Source organism: Myxocyprinus asiaticus, chromosome 4, assembly GCF_019703515.2.
Source record: "Myxocyprinus asiaticus isolate MX2 ecotype Aquarium Trade chromosome 4, UBuf_Myxa_2, whole genome shotgun sequence".
Lineage (NCBI taxonomy): Eukaryota > Metazoa > Chordata > Actinopteri > Cypriniformes > Catostomidae > Myxocyprinus > Myxocyprinus asiaticus.
Window position 1 is genome coordinate 12,862,533 of NC_059347.1, and position 17,303 is coordinate 12,879,835.

General features: G+C 38.4%; 1 pseudogene; it reads right to left on the reverse strand.

Annotated features, from left to right (window-relative positions):
• The window catches only part of LOC127436992 (WD repeat-containing protein 36-like), a 51,053-nt pseudogene extending 34,406 nt beyond the window's left edge, over positions 1 to 16,647 (reverse strand).
• Between the last annotated feature and the right edge of the window lie 656 nt (positions 16,648 to 17,303).

The following is a 17,303-nucleotide window of genomic DNA, read 5'->3' on the forward strand; positions in this document are numbered from 1 at the left end:
AGATGATATTCTTCTCACCACAGTTGTACAGAGCGGTTATCTGAGTTACTGTAGACTTTGTCAGTTCGAACCAGTCTGGCCATTCTCTGTTGACCTCTCTCATCAACAAGGCATTTCCGTCCACAGAACTGCTGGTCACTGGATGTTTTTTTGTTTTTGGCACCATTTGGAGTCAATTCTAGAGGCTGTTGTGTGTGAAAATCCCAGGAGATCAGCAGTTACAGAAATACTCAAACCAGCCCATCTGGCACCAACAATCATGCCACGGTCCAAATCACTATCATCACATTTTTTCCCCATTCTGATGGTTGATGTGAACATTAACTGAAGCTCCTGACCCGTATCTGCATGATTTTAAACACTGGACTGCTGCCACAAGATTGAACTGACAAAGTCAACAATAACTCAGACAACCACTCTGTACAATTGTGGTGAGAAGAATATCATCTCAGAATGCTATTCTGAGATGCGGGTTGGAGCAGTTTTGGCAGCACGAGGGGCACCTACACAATATTAGGCAGGTGGTTTTAATGGTGTGGCTGATTGGTGTAAGTTAAGGCAAAGGAAAACCACCTGACATGATTTTTAAGATTTTAGAAATGTCCATGACTTTTCCAGGCCTCATGGGCCTCATATTTCCAGGTGTTAATGGCAGTGGAAACCCTGTCATTAATGTCAAAACTACTACTGCTGCACAAAAAACAAGACAACTAACAAAACTACCAATTACTAAAAAGTACTATGCTACCACCATGGTTTTTGAACATGGACCTATTCTTTGAAGTACCTTTCTTTTTTCTTTCTTTCTTTCTAATTATCAAAGCACCGTGGTGACACCATCACCATATCATGCAATTACCACAGTACTTTTTTTGTGAGGGTGCATCTTTCCAAATATCCCCCCAAAAAAAATGAATTTAGTTGGTGGTTTGCTAAAAAATAACAGTAAGCCATTTGAAATAATCATGATAAAACATTATGCACACAATATTCAAAATGATTAGCTGTCTAGTCAATGACAACCCTTATAAAAACAATACTGTGTAACATAATACACTGATGGATGGCTGTATTCATGTACCACATAATTTACACTTTAAGAGTCTGACCATGGAACATGTCAAAATATCATGGCATTACCATAGTACATGTGCCAAAAAATGGTCTTACCATGATACATCTGCACATCATAGTGCCACGGATGGCCGCCACGGTATGGAGCTCTCCAGTTCTTTTGTTCTTTTTGTTTAGTAATTTATTTCAGATCAGTTTTACCAGAGATGAGCTGCTGAATATTCGGCATAATATTGAATATTGAATATTGAACACGCAGACAAACTTTTACTGGTTTTTGATTATTTGGACGTTTTGCTGGACATTTTAGTCGGAGGAGTAGTGATGCTGTACAAGCACGTTAAAAGACGCAAACGAGGGAAGGGAGCCGGCATGCTGGTATAGCTCCGACAGCGCGGCTTTCGAACTGCGCTGCCTAGCATCCATCTAACGAATCTCCGCTCTCTTCCTAACAAAACGGATGAATTATTTCTCCTCACCCGCAGAAATAAGGACTTTGCTAATTCTGCTGCATTTTGTTTCACGGAAACCTGGCTGAGTGAAACCATTCCGGACAGCACATTACATCTACCGAGCTTCCAGCTGTTCAGAGCGGATTGCACCACGGAGTTAACGGGGAAAACGAAAGGTGGTGGAACGTGTTTTTACATCAACAAATGTTGGTGTACAGATGTAACAACGCTGAAGGCGACGTGCTGTCCTAACTTAGAGGCGCTCTTCATAAACTGTAAGCCTTTCTACTCGATGCAGGAGTTTTCCTCGTGTATTCTTGTTTGTTTATATTCCTCAAGCGTGTGAGAGTGCAGCGCTGCAACAGTTGGCTGATCACAGACATGGAATAACAATACCCGGACTCAAGGCAAACCTCACACGTGAACTGCCCAAATACAGACAGCACATTACATGCCCCATCAGAGACATCATTTCTACACAACATTAAAAGGATGTATATCGCTCTGTCCCTCAAGCAGCTTTAGGACTCTCTGATCAATGTCTGGTACATCTTCCAATCTACAGGCAGAAACTAAAATCAGCTAAACCTGTAGTAAGGACTGTAAAAAGATGGACCAATGAAGCAGAGCTGGAACTACAAGCCTGCTTTGACTGCACTGATTGGAGTGTTTTTGAGGCAGAAGCCACAGACCTGGACGAGCTCACAGATACTGTGACATCATATATCAGTTTCTGTGAGGATATGTGCATTCCTACTAGGACTTATTTAACATACAACAATAACAAACCATGGTTTATAGCAAAACTCAGGCAGCTTCATCAGGCCAAAGAGGATGCTTTCAGAAGTTGGGATAAAATCTTTTATAATCAGGCCAAAAACAGACTGACAAAGGAGATCAGAGTGGCTAAAAGAAGTAATTCCTAAAAGCTGAAAAAACAGTTTTCAGCTAACGACCCTGCATCAGTGTGGAGAAGCCTGAAATGTTTTACCAACTACAAGACACCATCCCCCAACACTGTAGGGAATCAACAATTGGCTGACGACCTAAATGTGTTTTATTGTAGATTTGAAAGGCCCAGTCTAACACCCCACACCCGATCTGACTTTCACAGCACACAAACATTTATACCTCCTGCAACCCCCCTCCTCACCTCTCCTGCTACTCTATGTGCACTTAAGATTTATGAAGAGGATGTGTGCCAGGTCTTCTGGAAACAGAAGACAGATAAGCACAGGGCCAAGACGGTGTTTCACCCATTTGTCTAAAATCAGCTGGCCCCCATCTTCACACAGATCTTCAACAGATCACTGGAACAGTGTGAATTTCCCTGCTGCTTCAAACACTCCACAATCATCCCTGTCCCAAAGAAACTCAAAATCACAGGACTTAATGACTGCAGACCCGTCCCTCTGACGTCTGTGGTCATGAAGTCATAAATTTGGCGCCCAACATGGGGCTGGAAAAGGGGCCAAGAGAGCACTGCTGCAGGTTTGCTGACACAGACTATACAAAATCACTGCCGCCAAAAAATTTAGGTAAGCGATTTTGCTTAAAAGGTGTTTTGTGTAGTCTGTTGTAAGTTAGACCTGGGTAGTGATAAATCAAAGAGCCTCTCCAGTCTCGAACTTAAATGATTAATTGGATAAAATAGAGAATTGGGTTCCAGATTTCAAACACTGTGCATGCAAATGTAAATAAGTATTGTAAATAAGTTGAAGCATGCAAAATTCTGCGGATGTCACTCTCAGTGGTGCCCCAGTTAGGAGAGGGAGCCTGCATTGGACAGAGGCCCTTGAACTGGCAGTGAGTTCACAATTTGATGGTTGGCACTGCATCTCAAAATACCACTGCTGAGAGGTCTGGCATTGGCAGATCATGCAAGAAGCATGTTCACCCAGAAGTGGGTTGTGTGGAAAAATTCTATGAATGCCGCTTTCTGTAGTGACACCAGTGAAGATAGGGAGCCTGTTTTTGAACAGTGGCCTTTGAGCTGGCTGAAAGATGATGTGCCCACAATTTGATGGTTGGCATTTTCTCTCAAAATAGCACTGCAGATAAGGACTGGATTGATAGGTTGCAGATAAGGACTGGATTGATAGGTTGCCAAGAAAGGCACTGAGAAGTTTGAAGTATTTAATATTATAAGCCCAGGCTGAATAGAGTATAGAGGTCTATTAAAAATTTGAATATATGTATTGGTCATGTTGCGCTGTGTGTGGAATTGACTGCATTGTTTGTTTATATGTGCTGCTGGCTAAAACTGTGCTGTGTTTATGTTGGCTGGTTTATGTGCTAATACTGACTGCGCTGTATTGTGTTGTATTTGTGAATATACAGTTGAGTGTGCTGTGATATAAAGAAACAGGTGTATTAGGCTCTGTGTTTGATAAATGTAAAATGATTGATGAAAAAATGTGACAGAAGTTAGAAAAATCATTCCAAGAACTACAAACGTTCCAAGATATTGGCTTTGCTGACTATTTGGACATCATCCAAATTGTAGTTGGTGTGATCCAAATAAAGAAACACAATTATTAATAAAGAAACTAAGTTAAGAAAAAGCACCTGTTTCTCTCTTCCACAGTGGGAGTAAATGAGTACAGGATTGAGAGTGTGTGGCTGAGAGAAGGAGAGCGAAAGGAGGGGCCGAAGTCATAGTTGTGTTTTAGAACTGTATTGTATTTTTTGAGAGCTCTGTGTTTATAAAGGCCCTGTGATGTAAAACATGTGAACGTTTGTGTGTTTGTGAGAATGTTTGCATTTGTGTCTGAAAGTGTGTGTGAAGTTACTGTGAAGTGCGATTGTTTGTAAAAGTGTGAATGAAAGCATAAAGTTAATTCTTAGCTGGTTGGACAAAATTCAGCCTTGGGCTGTTCTTTTCATGCCATGAAGGAAGTATAATATAAGATTAAATAAACTGTGAAATAGCAAGTGGTATATCTGTGCTTAGAGTTAAAGTTCGTATCACATTATCTGGACAAACAATAAAGTTTTGAGTCCAGTGTATTACTTCAACCTAAAGTCAACTAAATAATTGGATTTTAAACAAAAGTTGTATTGAAGATAAGTGTTGTTACATTACAATAAGGTATAATTATGGTAAACACTCCAGTGAAAATACTAACATCTAGAAATCCACTGTGTAAAGAATTGATTGATAAAATCTCAAAGAAATGCAAAAGAGGAAATTATTTTTTTTTTGAAACTGACTAAGAATTTTCTTTTCCAAAACCAGATTCTATTTTGGAATTTGCATATGAACAGCAAACCTTAAATGTGAAAGCTTCACATTCATGTGTCTGTTTTACATTCTGTCTGGTCCAGTTTATGAGATAATAAAATGTTGAACAATATTAAATTAAACACTGTAAAGTCTTGATATTTAAATGTAAGAACCTATGATTATTTGTTTTGTTTTTGATTTCTTATATGTTTGAGTATGTCTGGAGAACAAATTTACATGGGAGTTGCAACTTTGTCGGTGTAAACTTGATCAACCAACAAAAATAAGACAGGTAGAGTTTATTATTGTGTTAGGGACTGTGTGATGGAGAGATTGAGTGAGACGCTGCTCTGAAAGCAGAGTGAGTGGGAGGAGTTACACCCCATACTGCAAATGATTGTCTGCAGACTCCGAATGGGAAAACTCGTCTCTCTTGGTGTCTCCACTCATACAGGGGTGCCCCGAATTTAGAAAAGATAGATAGCAGATTCTTTTAGTTTAGATATTTATTTTTATTTTCTTTCTTTTTTTTTATATACACAGTGTAGACACTGATTGATCATGGGTACACTTAGAGCTGCCTTTGAGACTAAAATTAAAGGAAAAAAATTTAAGAATGATTTGGATAATTTCATGTTCTCTGCTTTTTCAATCCACTTAAATTGTGCTCTTAATATCTGGTTTTCTGATTTTTATGTGTGGCAGCCTTGTCAACATTGTGATGCTTTTTCCTTGGGTTTGATCTGTGACCAATCATGCCAGATAAAATGGAAAATAAAGTCCCAACCTTCAATAAGGAGGCACAACTATGCAAACGTTGTAAACAGTTTTGCTCAGATGCTCTGATATCTAATAAAATAGAAGTTTTCTTCTTTTGAAAGTGCATAAAATGGAAAATGTTATTTGTGCTAGAAGTTCTGGTTTTAAGAATTGAGAAATATCTTTGATGTATTTGATTGTAAAAATGATTGATACTGCTCACTGGTGGCAGATAATGCTCATTGGTGGTGGGTGAAACCCATGAAGAAACATTAAGATTAAATTGAACATCATAACTTCTTCAATTATGAATGTTAATACCTTCATATTCATGCGTCTATTCTGTGTGTGTCTTTGATACTATGTTTTATCCTTCTTTTGTCATCATTATGTTTATGTTGTTTCACTAACTCATTCTGGAACCAGTCTCTCACCACTGCAGATGGTTGGGCCAGATGATTTATTGAAGCTGCTAATACTGTAGGTGGAAATCTGGAGAAAAAGACTGAAAAGGATGTGGGCTATTATCTGGTCCTCCCGCTCTCATGACTGCTGGTAATCATTACTGATTTGCTATTTCTAATGTGGATTAAAATTTCTCTGGATAAGTTGATTTCAGTCTTATATGATCAACTGGGTTTATGATTTTCCAGACTGCCATCCATGGGTTCAATACCCATGTCTAAATTGTTCTGAGGGTCTAAATTTAAATCCAGCAGCTAACCACTGATTTATTGATTTGAAGAGTAAATATTACAAACTTGATGGCAAATTTAGTTACCTACTGGATTGGTTACTCTCCAAATTTTCCAGAGAGTACCCTCACTTTAAAAAAAGGGGGTTAGTGGGTGCTACAAAGAGTCGATTGAGTGTCTTTTTCTAGTACTACCATTTCTATTTTGAGAATAATCTATGAAAGTTTCATTTTAGAGGCATACAGTTTCTGCATTGTGAATTTTGGTTCTGCTATTTAACTGAATCATTTGTCAAGAAATGCTGATAAGTATAAGAGAATAATAACTGAAAAATCTTATTGTTAAATGATGCTGAAATATTTGGATATAGAAAAAAGTGAGAGTCATGAGTTAAATTGAAAAGGACGTAGTGTATTTTACTGAGCAATTATTTCAAAACACAAGAAAAGAGATTTGTTTGAATTTCCATTGTGCCTTTTTACTACTTCATCCTGTTTAAACTTTTACTTACTTTTCTGTTAGTTTAAAAACTTGATTTATGTTATATTATTAGATAGAACTGAAGTTCCTTATCCTGACAGAGTAAGGAAAGGGAGAAAGTAAACATAAGAGAGTTATTATTACTATTTTCACTGTTGAAGAATAACTTAAATATATTATTGTGAGATGCTAAAATGAAAAAAGAAGGAATAGCTGTAACAAGATTAGAAACAGCGTGAGGGAGTGGAATGTTCCCCCTCCTAATTTCTCCCCCGCCCTACTCTCTCTCACTCTCAGTCTAAGTTTGATAAGCGTCTGCTTGAAACAGAAACACAAGTGCAGATTTTGAAGGCACATCTCAAAGTTGTTTTATTTTATTTTATATGTAAAATGATGTGATTTGACAATAAGAGTAGATACAGTGATATGAAGGAGAGGTTCAAACTGCTTTCCTCATCATAATTAAAGATTTTATATATTCAGAGGGCAATCTAAAGTTAAGGGTTTATACTAAAGACAAGACATTCAGATGAAAGTTGATCTGACACACTTAATGTTGGTTCAAAACAATCTAGAGACTATTATTGAATTAAGGTGATGTTTTTAAATTAAGCTTCCTAGAAGCTTGACAGAGGCTACCCTTTATTTTGTTTTATTCTGGTGTTAGTCCCCACCATGATATATGGTCTTTTGTAACGTTTGCTAAAGCAGAAAAACAACCTGAACGGAAATTAGTGATCTGTAAATGAGTTCAATTTTAGCACTTACTTTTACCTTTAATTTGGACAATTTTAATAGATTGTTGAATTTTGAATGATGTTTTGTGAATTTAACCATGTTTTGAATTGTTTCCATATTTAAGCAGTTGTAGATGGATCCATTGGCTGTGACAGTTCTCAGGTGATACTCCCTGAAACAAAAGAAAAATATCTGTTTACTGATACCAAATTATTAAGGATTGGCCAATAGGAATGAGCGGTTTTGAGACCAGTGGCAAGAGGTGATGACCCAATGACGGGTAAGACTCTCCAATGGCAAAAAAGGGGGGCAACCTAAGGCAGGGCATCACCACCCTGGAAGCCTGCCCAAGAAGGTTTGATAAGGGTTTAAGGAAGTGGATGAATGCCCTTAGGTCAGAAGCATCAAAAGGGAGGTCTAGAAGAGACCTGCCCGAAAGTTGTGAATTCCACTCAGCCCGACTGCATTTTAATAACCGCTTTACTAATACAACTTATCACAGTGTTAAATACCAAGCATTCTGTCACTGTGCCATCAGGGGATCATACCCCATGTAGAAGATTATTTATAGATTGGTTTTAAAGGTAAAGTTTTGAGAACCATTGCAGACAAAGGAGTGCCTGACTTATTAAAGAAGTATGAAACAAACCTGGGAATGTTTGTATGATGAATAATTAAGAATGGAAGATGATTTATTACTTTTACTTATGCTTTAATTGAACTCATGTACATTATAATAGTAATGAAGAATGGGGAAAAAAAAAAAAAAACATGGTGGTGACTAAAGATTAAGATTGCTTGTCTTGTTTGTTTATAACAATCTAAATGGAATTGTTTAAGAAATGGGGTGCATGGTTGGCTAAAATTGGTATAATGATTGAAACAACAATTCTTGTGAGAGGAATAATATTCTGTCGTGTGTTACCATTGATCAAATCATTCTTGATCCGAGCAACAATGAAGCAGATGACACTGATCAATGTGAATGGTCCAATACAATACAATGACAATCACCCTGGATGGACAGAAAGACCAAATTGGGAGGAAACTGATTCCTCCAATGAAGATATGTATGAGGAGATGAATGATATGTTACATATTTAATCATTCTTTTATTGATTTAATACTCTGATTTACTCTGATGCAGTCAAACTATGGAAAACAGCTTAACTTGCAGTTTCTCTCTGTGTAAGGCCTTTCTGTGTCAAGGAAAAATTAGTTGATGTGTTACAGACAGTGAAAGACCTTGGGAAACAGGAGGAGACGGGATGTACAGTGCATCCGGAAAGTATTCACAGCGCTTCACTTTTTCCACATTTTGTTATGTTACAGCCTTATTCCAAAATGGATTAAATTAATTATTTTCCAAATAATACCCCATAATGACAATGTGAAAGAAGTTTGTTTGAAATCTTTGCAAATTTATTAAAAATAAATAAATAAAAATCACATGTACATAAGTATTCACAGCCTTTGCCATGACACTCAAAATTGAGCTCAGGTGCATCCTGTTTCCACTGATCATCCTTGAGATGTTTCTACAACTTGATTGGAGTCCACCTGTGGTAAATTCAGTTGATTGGACATGATTTGGAAAGGCACACACCTGTCTATATAAGGTCCCACAGTTAACAGTGCATGTCAGAGCACAAACCAAGCCATGAAGTCCAAGGAATTGTCTGTAGACCTCCGAGACAGGATTGTATTGAGGCACAGATCTGGGGAAGGGTACAGAAAAATTTCTGCAGCATTGAAGGTCCCAATGAGCACAGTGGCCTCCATCATCCGTAAATGGAAGAAGTTTGGAACCACCAGGACTCTTCCTAGAGCTGGCCGCCTGGCCAAACTGAGCGATCGGAGGAGAAGGGCCTTAGTCAGGGAGGTGACCAAGAACCCGATGGTCACTCTGACAGAGCTCCAGCGTTTCTCTGTGGAGAGAGGAGAACCTTCCAGAAGAACAACCATCTCTGCAGCACTCCACCAATCAGGCCTGTATGGTAGAGTGGCCAGACGGAAGCCACTCCTCAGTAAAAGGCACATGACAGCCTGCCTGGAGTTTGCCAAAAGGCACCTGAAGGACTCTCAGATCATGAGAAACAAAATTCTCTGGTCTCTTTGGCCTGAATGGCAAGCGTCATGTCTGGAGGAAACCAGGCACCACTCATCACCTGGCCAATACCATCCCTACAGTGAAGCATGGTGGTGGTGGCAGCATCATGCTGTGGGGATGTTTTTCAGCGGCAGGAACTGGGAGACTAGTCAGGATCGAGGGAAAGATGAATGCAGCAATGTACAGAGACATCCTTGATGAAAACCTGCTCCAGAGCGCTCTGGACCTCAGACTGGGGTGAAGGTTCATCTTCCAACAGGACAACGACCCTAAGCACACAGCCAAGATAACAAAGGAGAGGCTACGGGACAACTCTGTGAATGTCCTTGAGTGGCCCAGCCAGAGCCCAGACTTGAACCCGATTGAACATCTCTGGAGAGATTATTTTGCACCGATGCTCCCCATCCAACCTGATGGAGCTTGAGAGGTCCTGCAAAGAAGAATGGTAGAAACTGCCCAAAAATAGGTGTGCAAAGCTTGTAGCATCATACTCAAAAAGACTTGAGGCTGTAATTGGTGCCAAAGGTGCTTCAACAAAGTATTGAGCAAAGGCTGTGAATACTTATGTACATGTGATTTTTTTTTGTTTTTTATTTTTAATAAATTTGCAAAGATTTCAAACAAACTTCTTTCAAGTTGTCATTATGGGGTATTGTTTGTAGAATTTTGAGGAAAATAATGAATTTAATCCATTTTGGAATAAGGCTGTAACATAACAAAATGTGGAAAAAGTGAAGCGCTGTGAATACTTTCCGGATGCACTGTATGTGATAAGCGAATGAGTAGAAAGTTTTAAGATAAGGAACACCTGTGGCAGTTTACCTCCTCTAGGGAGAATTACGGCCTTTCTGTGAATGACCCTTTCTGTGTATGACCCAGAAAGAATTTGTGTATTGATACTAAAGGGATGATCTAATGTTTTTAATTAGAACAAAGCCAGGTTCTGCCTGGCACCTGCCTGAAAGAGGCAGAGGACCCATGTGTGTTAATTAGTGCTAGGAACAAGATGAAACAAATGTATGTGGGTGTGCACACGTTTCCTGTCTTACAAGAATGTGTGTAACCAATGACTGTAATAAGGGAAATCATTTAATATACTAATCAAATTAATGCAGAAAGTATTGATTGTTAGTTAATATAAAATATGTAACCATATGAGGTGATTACAGTGTGCTTTATGCATATAAAATGAAATAGTCATGCTGTTGCCATCATTGAAGCAAGTTGGGTCAGGATGACCAGCTGAAAGAGAGAAGGTGGAACAGAAACTTTATAAATGTGTAACAGCCAGTAGAGTTGTAAACTGTATATGGCGATCACATGAAGGACACATGATTGCTCCAACAGCACTCCTTACTATTCTAATCTCAGATGCGCATTGGTTTTGACCACTGCGCAAGGGGGGAGGTGATTAGAAAAATAAAACGACAGGGATATTGGTCCCCAAAATTGTACAATAAAAGAAGCCCATTTGCAAAAGCCGCAAAGCCCCAGGATGCTTTAATACAACTGGGGAAGGATGCCTTTTAAATTGTGAAAACCAAATCTAGTTTTTACTAGGATAAGAACATTTGAGGAACAAACAGTAGCCATAGCAGACTACTTTTGGATCTGTGGAGGAAGACGATTGTGGGCTACATTACCCAAAGGTGTACCAGAGTAAGATTAGTACAAGAAATAACAATATTAGACTGGAACCTAAAAGAATCTGAAAATCTGGATGAAACTAGAGAAACTGTACTAAAAAAATACCAGCCAAACCCTGATGTATACTTAGATGCAATTCATCAACCATAAATTTAAAGCTAGAGATGAAGTAAAATCAGGCTTTGAGTCTATATTTGTATGGATACCGGTTAATAAGAACACAGAATTGATTAATTACATTTACTACAATCAGCAAAGATTCATTAATTACACTGATGACGCATTGAAGGCCTTAGGAGAACAACTAGAAACTACTAGTAAAATGGCATGGTTAGAAATTGGTTTGACAAACTATTTGGATCCTGGAAAGAATGGCTTACTAAAGTGGGAGTAATAATAGCCATCAATCAATGCTGGCCAGTGCTGCAGTCAAACAAATGATCAATGTGTCTGTAAAGCCATCTGGAATTGACATTGGGGCCACTGTATACCCCATAGGCCCTGGACTGGATGAGCTGGACGAATTCTAGTAAAACTTTGGAAGTATACAAGAGTGGTAGGGAAGGGGAGCCTCTTATTTTTGACTCTTTATTTTCAATTTTCTATTGTTTTTGGATAGCAAGGGAGTCAGTATACTCATTGTATTTTCTTTTATAACAAAATTAGGTTGTACTTTAGATTGGATAGAGTAGGCAGGAAGCTAGAGGGTGTTATGTTAATTATTTTGGCATATGCCCCTTCCTGAAGTTATTACTCTTTTACTTTTTTGAATTTTTCTGAAGTCATTTATCATTTTCTTTTAAACATTCAATTTATAATGTTCATTGTTTAATCAAGTTATGTACTCCTTGAATATCGTTTACTGTTTGAATAATTTCTGAAGGTACTATTAACCAAGTAAACTGCTGTTGAATGAAACATAGTATGCATTTATAAACTTTAAAAAACACTGGAAGTACCACTGGAGGTGCCAGAGGGTATGACAACACAAAATGAAGAAAGGCTCGACGAGCACCTCAGTGCTTAGCAGCAAGAGCAAGACTCAACTGGTGGTTTAAAAACCCGTTGTCTGCTCCAACACCACCAGAAAGCACAGAAAGGCTACCGGAAATGTCTGTGAGTTCCTCTGGCAGCGTGGGATGTATCATATGTTGAGTAGTCTACTGATATTGTTTAATCATTGAAGTATGTTAATCTACTGAAATAAGTCTAATCACTGATGTACTCTACATAACGCAAGGCCAACTTTGCACACACATGCTTTATACAAGAATTTGATTGCTGTTACTCTCCAGAAAGAACTTAGTTAGGGAGATGAGATCTTTTACTTACTCCTAGCCAAATGTGGAGGGAGACGTTTGGTCTTATTTCTCCTCCGGAGTGCAGTTCCATAAGAGCAATCATTGTTAGAGGAATGTGTGACTTATATTGGTCACTTGGTAGGAATGAAGGAGACTGACTTGTCAGGTTGCACTCTGGGTAAGGGCAATAGAGGTGAGACTTTTAATAAGTCTCAAAGGAAGGAATATATAGTATATTTTTATATATTATAGTATATTTTCATATATCAAACATAGAAAAAGTGCTTATATAGAATAGTTTGAGCATTATTTTAATCCAGAAAAATAAGGATGAGACTGTAAGGTCTTCGTGACCTTGCTGAGAGAAATCTGGGCACTCAGCCATGACAGAAAATTACTAGGGAGAGAGTTCTCTTCAAAGCACTGAATGGTACAGACAATAGTTAAAGATTACCACAGCTAATAGTCAAAGTACTTTCATAATAAATGAATTTAAAAGGTTATTTTTAAAAATAGACTAACTGCCAGAATTCCACCATTAAAAAGAAGTCAGAGAGTCTGTGAAATAATGGTGGAGAACAAGGAGAGTGGAGAAGCATGCTTATTGGTTAAGATAACAGGAGGGGTGTGCTTATGAGGTAATGTGTGATAACAGAAGTGTATAAACAAGTAAGCTTTAAATGAGAGGATCAGACGATACAGCTGGCGTCTCGGCTTTGTTGTTTTGCTCAATAAAGTCTAACCTTTGACATCTGGAACCCCTGACTCGAGAGAATTCTTACTGAGAGAGAAAAAGAGTCTTCAATATTCCACGACACTATCAGTGGATCACCAGCTTTCTGACAGACAGACAGCAGCTAGTAAGAATGGGGATTTTCACCTCCAGCACATGTACAATCGACACTGGTGCCCCCAGGGATGTTTACTCTCCCCACTACTCTTCTCCCTGTAAACAAATGACTGCACCACCAAGGACCCCTCTATCAATCTCCTGAAGTTTGCGGACAACACTACAGTCATCGGCCTCATCCAAGATGACAATGAGTCTGCATACAGGAGGGAAGTTGAACAGCTGACTGTCTTGTGCAGTCAAAACAACCTAGAGCTGAACAAGCTTAAAACAGTGGAAATGACAGTGGACTTTAGGTGGAACACCCCAACATTACCCCCGCTCACCATTCTGAACAGCACTGTGGCAGCAGTAAAGACATTCAGGTTCCTGGGCACTACCATCTCACAGTACCTGAAGTGGGACACCCTCAGTTCTGAACAGCAGAGGTTGTACTTCCTTCGCCAGCTGAGGAAGTTCAACCTGCCACAGGCACTGCTGATAACAGTTCAACTCAGCTGTCATTGAGTCTGTCCTCTGCACTTCAAACTATCTGGTTTGGTTCAGCTACCAAGTCAGACATCAGAAGACTTCAAAGGATAGGTCGGACTGCTGAGAGGATTATTGGCGCTCCCCTACCCATCCTGCTAGAACTGTACACATCCAGAGTGATGAAAAGGGCTGGTAAAATCACTCTTGACCCCATTCACACAGCACGTTTCCTTTTCGAACTGTTGCCCTCTGGCAGGCGCAACAGAGCACTGAGCACCAGAACAGCCAGGCACAGGAACAGTTTTTTCCCTCAGGCCAGCCACCTCATGAAAAGTTAAAACTGCCCCCAAATACTTTCCTTTTGTCAATACAACCATGTGCAATATTCAATCCATCCGTTCCTACTTATATCCATATTTCATTTATATTCTTTAACATATCCTACCTCTTCTTCAATACATCACCTGCACATAACTGTATATAAAATATTCTAACAACATTATTGCTCTATTGTATATTTCTCTCTTTTAATCTGTCTTAATTTAATCTTAATTTTATGTCACTATATATATTTATATGTTTAAATGTGTTTGTTTGTATGTATGTATGTATGTATATATGGTTGCATTCTCTTTGCACTGGAAGCTTCTGTCACCATGACAAATTCCTTGTGTGTGTAAGCATACTTGGCAATAAAGCTCATTCTTATTCTGAAATGTCAAAAAAAAAAAAAAAAAAAAAAAATAATAAAATAAAATAAAATAACATTACCATTGTAGCCTATATATAAAAATGTGGTATTAGTCAGTGAGTACATTTCTAAATAATATGGTATTACCATAGTACATATCTATAAAAAACGAAAAAATAAATAAAGTGGTATTACCGTGGTACATGGTATATACAGGTGCATCTCAATAAATTAGAATGTCGTGGAAAAGTTCATTTATTTCAGTAATTCAACTCAAATTGTGAAACTCGGGTATTAAATAAATTCAATGCACACAGACTGAAGTAGTTTAAGTCTTTGGTTCTTTTAATTGTGATGATTTTGGCTCACATTTAACAAAAACCCACCAATTCACTATCTCAAAAAATTAGAATACATCATAAGACCAATAAAAAAAACATTTTTAGTGAATTGTTGGCCTTCTGGAAAGTATGTTCATTTACTGTATATGTACTCATTACTTGGTAGGGGCTCCTTTTGCTTTAATTACTGCCTCAATTCGGCGTGGCATGGAGGTGATCAGTTTGTGGCACTGCTGAGGTGGTATGGAAGCCCAGGTTTCTTTGACAGTGGCCTTCAGCTCATCTGCATTTTTTGGTCTCTTGTTTCTCATTTTCCTCTTGACAATACCCCATAGATTCTCTATGGGGTTCAGGTCTGGTGAGTTTGCTGGCCAGTCAAGCACACCAACACCATGGTCATTTAACCAACTTTAGGTGCTTTTGGCAGTGTGGGCAGGTGCCAAATCCTGCTGGAAAATGAAATCAGCATCTTTAAAAAGCTGGTCAGCAGAAGGAAGCATGAAGTGCTCCAAAATTTCTTGGTAAACTGGTGCAGTGACTTTGGTTTTCAAAAAACACAATGGACCAACACCAGCAGATGACATTGCACCCCAAATCATCACAGACTGTGGAAACTTAACACTGGACTTCAAGCAACTTGGGCTATGAGCTTCTCCACCCTTCCTCCAGACTCTAGGACCTTGGTTTCCAAATGAAATACAAAACTTGCTCTCATCTGAAAAGAGGACTTTGGAACACTGGGCAACAGTCCAGTTCTTCTTCTCCTTAGCCCAGGTAAGACGCCTCTGACGTTGTCTGTGGTTCAGGAGTGGCTTAACAAGAGGAATACGACAACTGTAGCCAAATTCCTTGACACGTCTGTGTGTGGTGGCTCTTGATGCCTTGACCCCAGCCTCAGTCCATTCCTTGTGAAGTTCACCCAAATTCTTGAATCGATTTTGCTTGACAATCATAAGGCTGCGGTTCTCTCTGTTGGTTGTGCATCTTTTTCTTCCACACTTTTTCCTTCCACTCAACTTTCTGTTAACATGCTTGGATACAGCACTCTGTGAACAGCCAGCTTCTTTGGCAATGAATGTTTGTGGCTTACCCTCCTTGTGAAGGGTGTCAATGATTGTCTTCTGGACATCTATCAGATCAGCAGTCTTCCCCATGATTGTGTAGCCTAGTGAATCAAACTGAGAGACCATTTTGAAGGCTCAGGAAACGTTTGCAGATGTTTTGAGTTGATTAGCTGATTGGCATGTCACCATATTCTAATTTTTTGAGATAGTGAATTGGTGGGTTTTTGTTAAATGTGAGCCAAAATCATCACAATTAAAAGAACCAAAGACTTAAACTACTTCAATCTGTGTGCATTGAATTTATTTAATACATGAGTTTCACAATTTGAGTTGAATTATTGAAATAAATGAACTTTTCCACGACATTCTAATTTATTGAGATGCACCTGTATAAGCAACAGCATATACCATAAAACAACACATGAGATGTTTAAAAAAAAAAAAAAAAAAACGAGATGGTTGTCGTTGATTTTATCCGCACTTACATTACAAGTGTGGAAACACTGTCCCACTGCAGAGATCACATATAACTCTCGGTGTTTCTAATGGAAACGAAGCGGTGCGCCAGATGATTGGAATAAAGTCCCAGAGCTCTGAATCCAGAGAAGATAACGCTCCCTTTCTTTCCCGCAGACATCTTCGAAAAGTATTTTCACCCGTGGAGTCTTAAGCTCACCGACTATATAGTCACATTTGATTAATATTTAAATGCGTTTCCTGCACATTTCTGAATAAGCAGCTGCTGTTTTCAAACGGTGTTACACTAAACGGGGTCCGTAAGGAAACTCTATACAACGCGTTCCTGCTCACCCAGACCACATACATCATGTAAGAAATACATCTCAACCAAACTAATAGAATTTCCTTTATTACAAAAGTACAAATGGCATTACAAGCATAAATAAACATTAAAGGCGTGCTTCTTTACTGTGCCGGTACAATGATGTGATTTTTTTACTTTATTTTTTCAGTCCCCCTAAAGATAAAATTACTAATATATTAAACCATTTTAAATACTGAATATTTTGCAAATACTTCAAAATTACATTCAAAACACATTCGTATTTGTACACATTGTGCAGAACAAATACAATCAGCTTAGACTAACTTCTAGGTTAGAGTGTAACTTTGCAGACAAAACTTGTGAGTAGCTTTCATCATAAATTCTTTTGCATAAAAACACACCAGCATCTTAGGAAGTCTGAAGTCGAGCAGCCCTTCAGTGGATATAGATTCGGTGGTCTACTGATACACTTCCTCTGATGATTAGACAAAAGAAAGAACATTTTTTAAATTCCTCTTCATTTTTTAAATGAAAGCAGTAGCAAAACATTAGTAATAGTAGTAATTTAGTAATAATAGTAGAAATAACAGCAAGTGTTCATATTAGTAATAGTATTATTA